The 13,151-nt window shown below is 40.3% G+C and overlaps 1 protein-coding gene across 1 annotated transcript in view; it reads right to left on the reverse strand.

The window, feature by feature from the left end:
- The window catches only part of CDH13 (cadherin 13), a 1,029,479-nt gene that overhangs the window by 934,128 nt on the left and 82,200 nt on the right, over positions 1-13,151 (reverse strand). The window lies entirely within an intron of this gene.

Below are 13,151 nucleotides of genomic sequence, written 5' to 3' on the forward strand. Positions count from 1 at the left end.
TTTGTTGTCATTATTATTGTCATTGAAAGACCTATATTTAATGACTACTAGAGATTCTGAAATTCTTATGCGAGTGGCTAAGGCTGTGATCGACTGCATCATAGCTGGAATTTTCCCTCTTCCCCCTCCTGCTTTCTGCCTCTAATTTCTACAGGACTTGATCCTGAGGGGTCAGATATGTCTTGCATGCTAACCTCCATTTCAGAGCTGCTTCACCAGCCTGTGAAGGTACATGTATCACAAGTAGCCATAGGCATCCTGTTAACTCTAAGTGTGATGAGCACTCTCCCCTACTTGGAACCCTCCCTCCCCTTCCCCTATCTTCAGAGGCCTTACAATTACCTACAGGCCCCAAAGGATCTACCCCCCACTTCCCATCTAACTTCATCTCCTCCCACTCACCCCCTTACTCTCTCTGCTCCAGCCATACCCACCTCCCCAAATAGATCAAGCATTTGCTGTGTGTTCCCTCTAGAAAAGTGTTCTCCTGAATCAGAGGCAGGCTTTTTTTTTTCCTGTAAAGGGCCAAATAGTAAATACTTCAGGCTTTATGAGCCACAAAATCTTTGTTGCAACTGCAGATGGTCCCTGACTTACAATGGTTCAACTTTTCAACTTTATGATGCTGCTAATGTGATACGCATGTAGTAGAAACTGTACTTCAAATTTTGAATTTGGTATTTTCTTGGGCTATTCAATATGCGCTAAAATACTATTTCATGATGCTGGGCAGCCACGGCAAGCTGCATCTCCAACTCAGCCATGCAATCACAAGGGTAAACAATCAATTCTCTACAATGTAGTATTAAATGCATTTTGACTTACAATATTTCCAACCTATGATGGTTTTATCAGGATGTAATCCCATCACAATGTTAGCGTAGGTAGTCAGATATTAATAGCGGAAGAGAGCAAAGGGAATCAGACATCAAGGCTAATAAACTAGGGAGCTGCATCAAACAATAAACCTGCTTCACTAGGAAGTTGCAACATTCAGAGGTTCCCCAGTGGATGCATTCTCTGCCCTCGAGGCCTAATTCCCTAAACTGGAAGGATCTTTACCTATCATTAACCAGGATTACTGAGGGAGAGATAAAACAATAAAGGGAAAATCCCCCTGCTGGGCACATGCCCAGCAGAAGCCAAGATGGTGCAGGGCAAGGTCCTTATACTTTGAGGCATGTGCAGTAGGAACCAAGATGACAACCATAAGGGGAAGGTCTGTAGCCTAGGGGAACGATGGGATTGGATGAAGGACACAACACTCAAGAAGGTCCAGGAAATGGATTCATTAGGGGGAGGGCCCAGCACAAGCCTGCGAAAAATTGGAAAATTGATTGGTTAGTTAGAAAGGGGGCTGGCCCCTACCTACACCCAAGATAATATAATCCAAGCCTAACAAAAGCAAGGTCTCTCTCTAGTTAGGTAACACGTGTTCCTTCGTGTGTTCACGCTTGTGCATTCTCTCCTCATAGCAGCCATGTGGCCCTAGCAGCCACACAGGCCCAGCAGCCACCCAAGCCCAAGCATGGGTCCAAGGGGAAGCCTGGGTACAGTAACACAGCACTGGCAGGAGTGCAGCAGGGAATAGAGATTAAGATAGCCAATGGGGCCAGAGGCTGAAGTGGACTAAGCTTTGGCATGGACTTAAAAAATGGCACAATATTTCTGGACCCTGACCTTTCTTCTGGGTTTAATGAAGACAAAGTTAGACTTTTTTCACTGCAGGATGAATGGAGACTAGACACCGGGAACTTGGGGGCAGTCATTTATTTCAACCACAATAAATTTTACCACTACACCTTATCCTCTCCTGATTGTTTCCCCAAAAATGTGGGTGTTTTGTTTTTGTTACTGTTTTTTTTTTTTTTTTTTTTTTCCTACCATTCCATGAAAGGACTCCATTTCCACTGGCAACAATAATTTGAGGAGCATCTGTACTCAACTCTGTCATCTTAGCATGAAAACTGTCACAGATAATACATAAACTTTATTTATGAAAATAGGTGGCTGGATTTGACGTGTTGGCTGTCATTTGGTGACCTCTGCCCCAGATAGTCCAGTGGTTGGCTCCCTTGCCTCCTTCAGGTCCTGACTCAAATGTTTCCTTCCTTTATCACACGATTGAAATTTCAACTTATCTCTCTTTCCTGCCTTACTTTCTCCGTATTTTACTAATTGCTTTGTTTACCTTCTGTCTTCCCCTACTAAGAGGAAAGCTAGATCAAGGCAGGGATTTTGTTTGCTTTAAGGGCCTTAATAGTAACTAGTTGAGAGAGGTGCTAAATAAACATCTGTTAAATATACAGGTATTTCAGTATTTCCTCCAGTTTTTATTTTGTATGCCTGTGTGCTTGTTTTTGTTCTGTTCATATGCTCAAAGACTCCTTTTACCTTTTATGTCCCAATAAAGTGCTTAGCAATGGGACCCACTTGAGTTTTAAAACCTCAGCTCAGTTACCTACTAGCTCTGTGACCTTGTGCTTATATTTGACCTCACAAAGCTTCAGTTTTCTCTTTTGTAAGATGAAGATATAGCATTGAACATCTCATAGGATCATGATGGTGAAAAAACTAAGCACAGAACCTGTCATCTAGAAATCACTCAGTTCATAGGAGCCACAAGCCTTCAAATAATTAGCTCTTTCCCTTGATTAGCATTCTGCCCAGGTAAGATAAGGATCATGTTTACAAACTGTATCTTTAAGTGCCTTTAACCAAAACTCACATATACATGCTTGAGATCACTTTATTTTTTACATATAGCTAAAAGAAATTCTAATAAGGAAAATGAAAGAATTATAACGACCTTTTATTGAGTGCTCACTTTGTGCCTGCTGATGGAGCTGATAACTTTGCATGCTTGGTTTCTATATAATCAATAATGCATTGGGGAGAAGCAGTGGAATGACTGGTTGGGCATGTTGAGATGTAAATTTATCTGCGGCATTTTTGAAGACTTGATAGAAACAACTGCTCTTGCACTGCAGAATATACCTGTAGAATAAACCTGGTCACCTGCTGGCATTTGCTTTCAGTAGGGAATGCAGAAAGGAAAATAGCAATATCCTGCTTGAGAGAACTTCACCTCCATCCTTCCTTCCGGGGGCCCTAAACTTATTTAAATTCCAGATGGGAGCTCCCTCCTGTATCCAATAAGACTCTTCCTCCTCCACAGTAGGATCCAGACCCCTAACTCATCCTCAGACAACTGACACCAAGAGTCCATGAAACCAGAAATCCAAAGCAAGTAGATTCCCAGTGTATCTTAAAATGTGTAGTGCTGTTAAGAATGATAATAAAACTTTGGAAATCAGCACTTATATGAATGTAGTCATTAGGATAAGGGTTAGAAAATGCTCCTAGATTTCATCTGAGATGTGTCTGTGGCCATTGACCACTCATTTCTTGACCAAGGTTGAGAAGGGGAAATCTCTTTTAAACAACCCTCATTCCATTCCATTAATCTTCCTGCTTCAAGTCATTTGCAACAGCTGGAGAAATAGATTCGCCCTGGGTTGTACTTAAAGAGGTCAATAACAATATGAGAAATAATTACTATACCTGGAGAAAGTTGGCATCAATTTCAGCAATGATTGGGAATTCAAAACTGGATTTCAAATATGTTATAGCAAAGTAATAGCCATTTATTACTTAACTTGCTTGAATTTATAGTCAACTTGGGCGGGGTAGAGTTAATGCAGAAACTCTTAAATTTAAAGTTTATTTTCCTTCCTTTAAGTGCCAATTCCATCCCACTACACATATATTGAGTGCTTACTATTTTCAAGGAACTGTTTTAGGTTCCAAAGACTCAATGACAAAGAAGATGGGCCATCCCTGCAGGGGGACGCTTACATACTTTTGGTGAAAGGAGATAATAAGCCATCACAAAATTCAGCATTTAACTATAATTAATGCAAGTGTCACAAGGAAAATGTGCATAATGGGGAGAACTCATTTAGTCTTGGGGGAATTGAGGAAGTCTTTTGAAGAAGTCACATTTAAGCTGCAAATCAAGGAATGAGTGAAAATTAGAGAGGCAAAGTAAAGAAGAAAGAGAACGGTTTCAGGTGGAGGGGCCACACACAAAAGGCTGGAGGCTGGAAAGAACCTGCTCTCTTTAAGCAGCTACGTGCTGTAAGAGTTAACAACCGTCTCTCCACAAATCCAATATGTGTATATCTATGCATACCTGAGTTTATTATAAATATTATTGATATATGATACAAGTTACATAATTTGTAACCAATAATGAAACATATAATATTCTCTATTGTAAATTCTACACAGCCAACTGATTCTCACAGAAGGCTTTTGTTGATTTTTGTCAAACTCTTGTTATCTGTGGCCAACCTATGGTCACAACTGGAGCAAGTGTAGTTCCCATATCAGTGTTGGTTGAGATTTTAAGTTAAGAAATGTAAGTGAAACAATGAATACATGTCAGAACTTCACTCATTTGTCAATGATGAGAGATACTTCTTTGCTGAATTGTATACTAGTTTTCAAGTGCTGGAGGAATATGTCCTCAGGATTTTTGAAGGGTGAGGCTATATACAAAATAACAGCTACCAGACACAATACATTTTAACATTTAATTGGCATTGTTAACACTTTCTCCATCACTCTCAGCCTAAACTAGAGATCAGCAAACTATGAGCCTCCTATCTGTCTTGGTAAGTAAAATTTTATTGAAACACAGCCATGCTTCTTTATGTACTAGAGGCCCGATACACGAAATTCATGCAAGAGTAGGCCTTCCGTCCCCCGGCTGCCAGCACCAGCTTCCTTCTGGCACCTGGGACCCGGGCTTCCCTCCCAGCCCCGGCTTCATCCGGAAGGTCGTCTGGAAGGATGTCTGGTCTAATTAACATATTACGCTTTTATTATTATAGATTTGTTATGGTTGCTTTCAGTCTACAACTTAAGGATTGAATAACTGCAACAGAGGGTTTATTGCTCACAAAGCCTAAGATATTTATTAACTAGCCCTTTACAGAAAGAAGTTTTCCGACTACTATTTTAGATTGCCAATAAATCAAGCCCTGATTGTAGTGTTTGCCAATTTCTGTGGTGTAAATATGCCTACTAAGGCCGATTTGAAGCTACCATGGTGACATCACTGAATGAAGTGCTTAGAAGAGGTGTGGAGTAGTAGCATATCATTATAGAGATTTCATCATATAAATACAACAGACCTAAATAACTTCAAAAGCATAGACAACAGTAAAGTAGTAAAATAATTAGCAAGTAATGTTTTGTGTATTTATTACTCTTGATTTAATATAATTTATTTGTAAGTTCATATGATTTAATTTTTAATAATAGCTGTATTTAACAACTGACTTTTAAACTTCCTAAAAATTTAACAATTCACTCTCAGGACCATCATGAGTTGGCTGCAGCATATCAGTGTCCTAAACAACTGAAAGATATAATGTGTGGCTGGGGGCAGAGATAGATATGTGGGATCAAGCCAGGCAGATAAACTAAAGAAGGCCTTGTAAACTAGATTGAGGAGATTAGGACTTATCCTGTAAGGAATGGGATGCCATTGAATGTTTATAACTTGGAAGAAGTTTGATCTCTCTCCTTTCCTATTACCTAATGATTTTAATCCCAGTGAGCATTTTTGGAGTGATTTCTATGTATCAAGCACCATTCTAGGTGTTTTGCAAATATTAATTCTCACAACTACATCATAACATTAATAATAGTATTAATATTGTGCCCCAATTTCACAGATGAAACAGAGATAGTAAGCAATAAATCATTTGCCAAGGACTTGATTAACGAGTGGTGGAGCTGGGATATGTGGGCATATTATAGCTTTTCTCTCATTCAGGGGCACTTGAACCTGCAGAGAGACAGAGCTATCTCCAAAACATGCATGGCGGGTTTCATGACACAAAATGGAAGATCTGTTCAAACACTGCAGACATACATGGCAAAGATGGGTGGGGTAGGTCTAGGGTCTGTCATGAAGGTTATCCCATGGTAAGCAGATTCCTCTAAGTTGGAGCATCTATTTTCCGGAGGAAGAACTCTGGAAACTGACCACATGCAGAACTTGCTAGCTACCCATCACATGTGCTTTTTGTCAAAAAAAAAAAAAAAAAATTAGTAACTTAAATCCCTCCAGAATCTACTCTGATACTTTCTTAGATATTTTATTGTGTCATAAATTATATGAGCAAGGAGGGAAAGGAAGGAATATACCAAACTCTAAATGGGATGGATTCTTACCATATAAATCTTGGGTGACTGCCCCAGAAGTCAAAGTTGATTCTTAACTCTAAGTAGAGCTAATGCATCTCTAAATCACAATAGACCTGATTATTTTCAGGGAAATAGGGAATGGGGTGGAATAACTGCTGGTGAGAAGCTGCAGTAACTGCTAAATGCATCCTAGACACTTGTGATTTAAGCTGAAATTTTTGCTTTTTAGGGATAATGAAAATCAGCCAATCTTCTAATTTGGTGCATTAGAGAGGAAAGAATTACGTAATGGTAGAGAATAAATGTACATCTTGCAACTGTGGCCTCGGGCAATTTGCAAACCTAACAGGGATGTCCCAGATGCAAACTCCAAAATGTGTCCAAAAAGAGAACAATGGAAAGAAAATGAAAAAATGCAGTAACCACTGCTCTGTTACTGGCATTTGTTTGTCACTCCCTCTTCATGACCATCTTCTTATCTTGTAACCTCTCTTAACTTTCTATATCCCCTTGCCAAAGGTCAGTTTCTGATAGTCATAGTTGAATTCTGATGGATGGGGGAATCTTTGGAGTATCATTAGAAAGAGAACAAAACAGTATAGTTCCCCACTGCTTTGCATAAATAAGTCGTGGTCAACTCTGGCCTCGGAAAAATGACTAAGCATACCTATGCTTCAGTTTTTTCATCTGGTAAATGGAAATAATAACACTACCTCCCTCGCAATCCCCACATTGCTTAAGGGAATTCAATGAGAGATAGTAAGCAATAAATTACATGATGACGTCAACAACTAATATTTCTCAAGTGTGTGCTATGCATCAGTTTTAAATACTTCATCTCCACTAACTCTTAATTTTCTCTGCCACCTTAGAGGGTGTATCACTATTATTACCATTTTGTAATTGGTGAAAAATATCAAAAGAAAAATAATAGATTGTGTCCTATGAAAATCATATGAAATTCAAGTTTCAACATCCACAAGTCAAGTTTATTGGAACTAGCCACATCCATTCATTTATGTATACAGTTAACCCTTGAACAACTCAGGGATTAGAGGTGCTGACCCTCTCCCCTCACGTAGTCAAAAATCCACATATAACTTTTGACTCCCCCAAAATGTAAGTACTTAGAGCTTCTTATTGACCAGAAGCCTTACCAATAACATAAATGGTAGATTAATGAATATTTTGCATGTTATATGTATTATATAATATATTCTCACAATAAAGTAAGCCAGAGGAAAGAAACATTTATTAAGAAAATCATAAGAAAGAGAAAATACATTTACAGTACTTATTGAAAAAAAATCTGTGTGTAAGTGGACCTGTGCAGTTCCCACCCATGTTGTTCAATGGCCAGCCATATTGCCTTTCACTGCTTTTACACTGTATAGGCAGAACTGAGTAGCTGAAAGAGAGACTTTATGGCTTACAAAAGCTAAAATATTTATAGGAAAGGCTTTATAAGAAAAGCCTGCTGATTCCTACCCTAAACCACTGCAGGACACAACCAACCAGTCTATTTGACCTGCCTCCCCCAAACCCAGATGCTGGGGAACCAAAGGTGAATTAGCTAGGTCCTGGTTTCCATCCTATATAATAAAGAGCTAATATGCTGATTAGACCAAACAGCCGAAGGATCTTCCACACATCCTTCCAGACGACCTTCTGGATGAAACTGGGGCTGCGAGGGACTACGAGGGTGACCGGGGCTGTGAGGCCCAAGCCTCTTGCATGAATTTTGTGCATCAGGCCTCTAGTTTGCATATAACTTACTAAGTATGTGTGTGCACACATAAACACATTCATCAACTTATTTCTGGACATCTTTTGCATATGCAAACCTAACATTATCAGGCACACTGGAAATGCCCCATGATTAATAACATCTTGCACTGTTTTCCAAAGGAGCTGAGCCCTTTTCACAGTCAGAGGCCACCCAGCTGTAGAGGGCACCCCTTGCACATGCATCTATTCACACTTTCACCTGAGAGCCTCAGTAATTCTCTCATCTCAGCCAAGAAAAGCCCTACCACATATCTTCAGAGCTTATTAAGTCTGTGCACAGAAAGGCAACTAGAAAACTGCAATAATTATCTGGATAATGAGTTAAAAATCAGTCTTGCCTAAAATAACCTGGTAATGAGTGGGTCCTGCTATCATATTCACTAAAGAGGAACATTTCTCAAAAAACTAACCAGAATGGAGATTGTGTCAAAATTAGTTTACAAGTTGTGAATGAACTATCAGGGACACTGAATATAATTATCCAAAGTAAAACAGAAGCAAAACACATAAGGAAAACCTACCAAGTAAAGTTGAAGGGACTTCTTAAGTTGATAGTGACAATAGCTAACATTCATTGAGAGATTTCCATGTGCCAAGAATTAGGTTAATAGTCTTGTGTGGATCATTTCATTATAACTCAATGAGATGGTTACTATTTTCATTTCCATGCTGCAGATGAAAAAATTAAGGCTCTGAGGAGTTGAATTACGTGCCCATGGGCACACAGCTGATAAGTGAAGGAGCTAGCATGTGAATCCAGGCAACTTTAGCTCGGAATTTACTAGTCTGTACTCCCTATAAATTAAAAAAAAATAGACCAACACAGGTTACTTGCTATGCCCAAGGTCACAAAGCTGGTTGGTGGCAGAACTGGGACAATTCAGAGCTTAAGAGACAATACCTTATATGGGGGTGAGGACACATGTGCAATGTTTTTGAAGAAAGAAAGGAGAGGAACATTTATTCTATTGCCTCTACTCCCAAATCATCATCATCATCATCATCATCATCATCATCACCATCATCACAACAGAAGCTAATATCTATTGAGAACTTACTGTGATGGATCTTATTCAAAGTGCATTATCTCAATTAATCCTTACAATGCCATTTCATTTGGTATGAACTATATTATGTCAATTTTATAAATGAGGAAACTGAGTCATAGAGATGAGGTGACCTGTCCTAAAACACCCAGCTGGAAGATAGAGGGAGCAAAATCAAATAGTCTGACTCCAGAACGCACACTAATCCCTGCTGCTCCCTGCTGCCCTCCCTTTGTACACTAGGACCCCAATGTTCCTCTTCACCTTGGATCATCAGGACGCCTTCCAGTCTCTTGCAGGGTTCCTTGCCTCTCTTTGCTGTTGCTGAGCCTCCTTCTAATTGCATTAGCTTTTTACATGGCAGTCTCCTCCAATCACCTCTTCTTCACACAGGCACACATATGCATGCACACACACACACAGACACACACACACACACATAGTATGAACTCCTTCAAATTAGCTAATCTGTGTGAGGCCTCCATCAGACACAACATTTAAGGGCATCCTGACAAATAGTGGAATGAGGAACAGTATAGTGATTCAAAATCTAGGCTCTATCAAAGACACATATGAATTCAGACCCTGCCTCCCTACTTACCAGCACCAAAGATTTAGGTAAATTGTACCTCAGTTCCTCAGTTTTCCTCACATATTAAGTGATAATTATGACATCTACGTGATAACGTAGGGTTGTCATTTGAATTTTAAAAGGACTATGTGTGTCAATATTCTAGCACAGCACATGGAAAATGAGCTTTTGGCAAAAGACTATTATTGTTAATAGAGCTAGGAAAAAAATAGATGAATAGATATATGTATGTATGGATGGATAATGGATGGATGGATAGATGATTGGATGGCTGAAATTCTAACAAATAAGAACTGGTTATGAGAGAGAAGAAAAAAATAAAGTTTTCCATGTAATAAAAAAGTTTATTTAATCTGCACAAAACTGAAGACTCTCTCAAGCTCCAAGAGCCTACAGGATCAGAGTGTGACCAATAAATGAGTAAGATGTTCATTTCCTAAACCCAGCCCAGCAGTTGACTCTGCTGGACATCCACAAAGTTATTTCAAGATTCTTATTCCCAGCACTATTTGCTAATGCCTACAAGAAGGCACTGAGGAGATGAGAATAGATACAATAACAGGTAAGACTGAAAATACCATCAAAATAAAAGCTGTACCTACTTTGCTTAACACTGAGTCCCTAGCACATGGCATAGTTTCTTGTATTTTTATAACTCTTTTATTGGTCAAGGCAGGGTAAATTCTAGATTCTAAAGCAAAAAAAAAAAAAGAAAAAGAAAAACAATTTCAACAAGTGAACACTGTGATTTTTATCTATTACACTTGTCACATCCGTGTGAATTTTTTATTCGGTGGTGTGTGTGAGAGGGGGAAGTTGATGGCTCCCTGAAGTCACTTAAACTACTCCTTCCATCTTGTGGCTCCACTGTCCCTGCAGATCCTCCGCCTTTGGATTGCAGACAAAGCAACAGAGAAAATGTGCATGGAGGACTGCTCAGGGGGTTTACAGAAGTAAAGCTTACTCTTATACCCGCATGCAGTCCATTGGCCAGAACTCAGCCTAAGAAAGACTGGGAAATGTAACCTAGCCATGAGCCTTGAGAAAGAAGGAAAGGACTTCTTTTAACTAGAGAAGAACTAGTTATTCTCTACCATGGGGTTCACTAAATATGTATTTAATGGAAAACTGAATGCCTATAAGAAGTAAATAAATGTAGCCCTACAGATAGATTATACACAGTGCCTTCCATTGTATCCTATATAATAAAAGGCTAATATGCAAATTGACCGAACGACAGAAAGACCGGTCACTATGATCTGCACTGACCACCAGGAGGCAGACGCTCAACACAGGAGCTGCCCCCTGGTGGTCAATGTGCTCCCATGGGGGAGCGCCGCTCAGCCAGAAGCCAGGCTTATGGCTGGCCAGCTTAGCGGTGGTGGCAGGAGTCTCTCCTGCCTCCAGGGCAGTGCTAAGGACCCCTCAGGGAATGTCCGGCTGCTGGCTTAGGCCCACTCCCCACAGGCAGGCCTAAGCTGGCAGTCAGACATCCCCCGAAGGGTGCCGGGCTGCAAGAGGGCACAGGCCAGGATGAGGGACAGCCCCTCCCCCCCAGTGCACGAATGCCATGCAATGGGCCTCGAGTATAGAATAAAACCTGAACTCTTTACCCTGGCCTACAAAGACCAGAACAATGTTGCTCCTATCTTTCAAACTACATGCACACGATTTAGCTTTTAATTCTTCAAATATATCAATCTATATACTGATTCCTGAGCTTTGACATTGGTATTACTTCCACCTGAAGTGCCTTTCTCTCAGCCTATTTAGCAATCTTAGAAACTTTGGCCCTCCACCCAAGCGTCATGGGACAATTCACCAGTTCCATGACCTTGTCCATGGCTTTGTTCATCCTGTGCCTTCTATCCCTCACTCTTAGCTGCCTAAGAACCTCCTAGCCTTCCTATCCCCCAGCCATCCTAAATATAACTTTCACAGCTGGTCCTCACTGGCCCCATGGCAGAATCAATGCTCCCTCATCTGTATTCCTTCAGCACACCTTATGTATAAACGTTATACCATGGTACATGCAATGCAGTCTTTTGTTTATATATCTGAATCCTCTACCAGATCATGAATTAGTCAAGGAATAGGAAATATCTTATTCTTTCTTATTTTGTTAAATAAAAGAAAGGTGTATAGCTGTTTGTTGAATAAATTAATAAAGTGCTCTTGGAGTGAATTACTTAGCAACCCCAACTGAAATTTCATCATCTATAAAATAAACATTTTGGCCAGTAGTTCTCAGTCATGACTGTATCCCATAATCATATAGGAAGAACTCAGAAATGCAGGTTCTTGATCCCACCTCCAGGAAAACTCATTCATTCATTAGTTCATTCATTCACTTTTTTCAACGCATGCTTTTGGAACACTTCCTACTTGCCAGATCATGTTTTAGGCACAGGAGACTAGCAGTGGATGAGCCAAGTTGGGCTTTGCCTTCATGGAGCTTCTATTCCAAGAATCATATTAGGTCATATTTATTGAGGTCCTGTCACCCTCCAACATTGAAACAAAGACTTTGCCTGTATTGACCTCCTGAATTCCCACCTTAGCCCTAAGAGAGGTGGGAATCTTATTTATCACTGAGGGGAAGACAGCTTTAATTGGCCCACTTCATACCTGCTATAAGTATAGGAACTGGCCTAGGAGCCTGATTTCAAACCAGTTCTCCTACATCAGGCTGCTCTCCTGAAAACACATATGGGAGAGCTGAGTAGAACCACTGTTCAACTAAATCTTGTAGTGTTTGCCACTCACTGACTGACTCAAACAAGAATTCACAAAGAGCTGGCGAGCGTGAACAAAAGCCTTCTCAATACAGAGTTGTATGTACTAGTAATCAAATGCTTAAAAACAAAGGAAACACTGGGTCCTCCTCTGTGTCCATCAGTGCATTCACTCCTCATGTAACCTGTGAGGCAGGTGTCATTACCTCATTCTATGGGTGAAAAAGCTGAGAGTCAGTGAAGCCTACCCAGGGCCACTCAGCAGTCAGTGGTAGAACAGGGACTTGAACCGAGGACTGAATGAAACTGTTGACTTTTAGCTGCCAAGCTGTAAGTAACAGGGTCTCTCCACACCATCTGTTCCAGAAAATCTCAGGCCAAAATTATAATAACAGGTCCATGGCAGCAACTTAATGTGTCCTGATCAAGTAACCCCTGAGAATGGGCACTGAGGCTTGAATTTTTCCACCTTATCATATTCCAACATGAAACCTCCCCAGCAGCAACCTAACCTTCACAAAAGACTTCACAATTGCAAACTGCTTTCCCATGGAATATCTGATTTATTGGCCACAGCCACCCAGTGAAAGAGATATTGACCTCAGCATGGAGGCTACTATAAATATTTAACAACTGTTACAGTATGGGCACCAACCGATCAGAGCAGACAGTGGCCACAGGCACCCAATGTAGCTATACCAGGGCACACCTGCCAGCTCTCAAGTTTGAATGAGACACTGTCCCACCTGAACTCCTTTAACACCAGTG

The sequence above is a fragment of the Myotis yumanensis genome, unplaced genomic scaffold, assembly GCF_028538775.1.
Source record: "Myotis yumanensis isolate MYYU_CA2020_CCGP unplaced genomic scaffold, mMyoYum1.0.hap1 SCAF_18, whole genome shotgun sequence".
Taxonomy (NCBI): Eukaryota; Metazoa; Chordata; class Mammalia; order Chiroptera; family Vespertilionidae; genus Myotis; species Myotis yumanensis.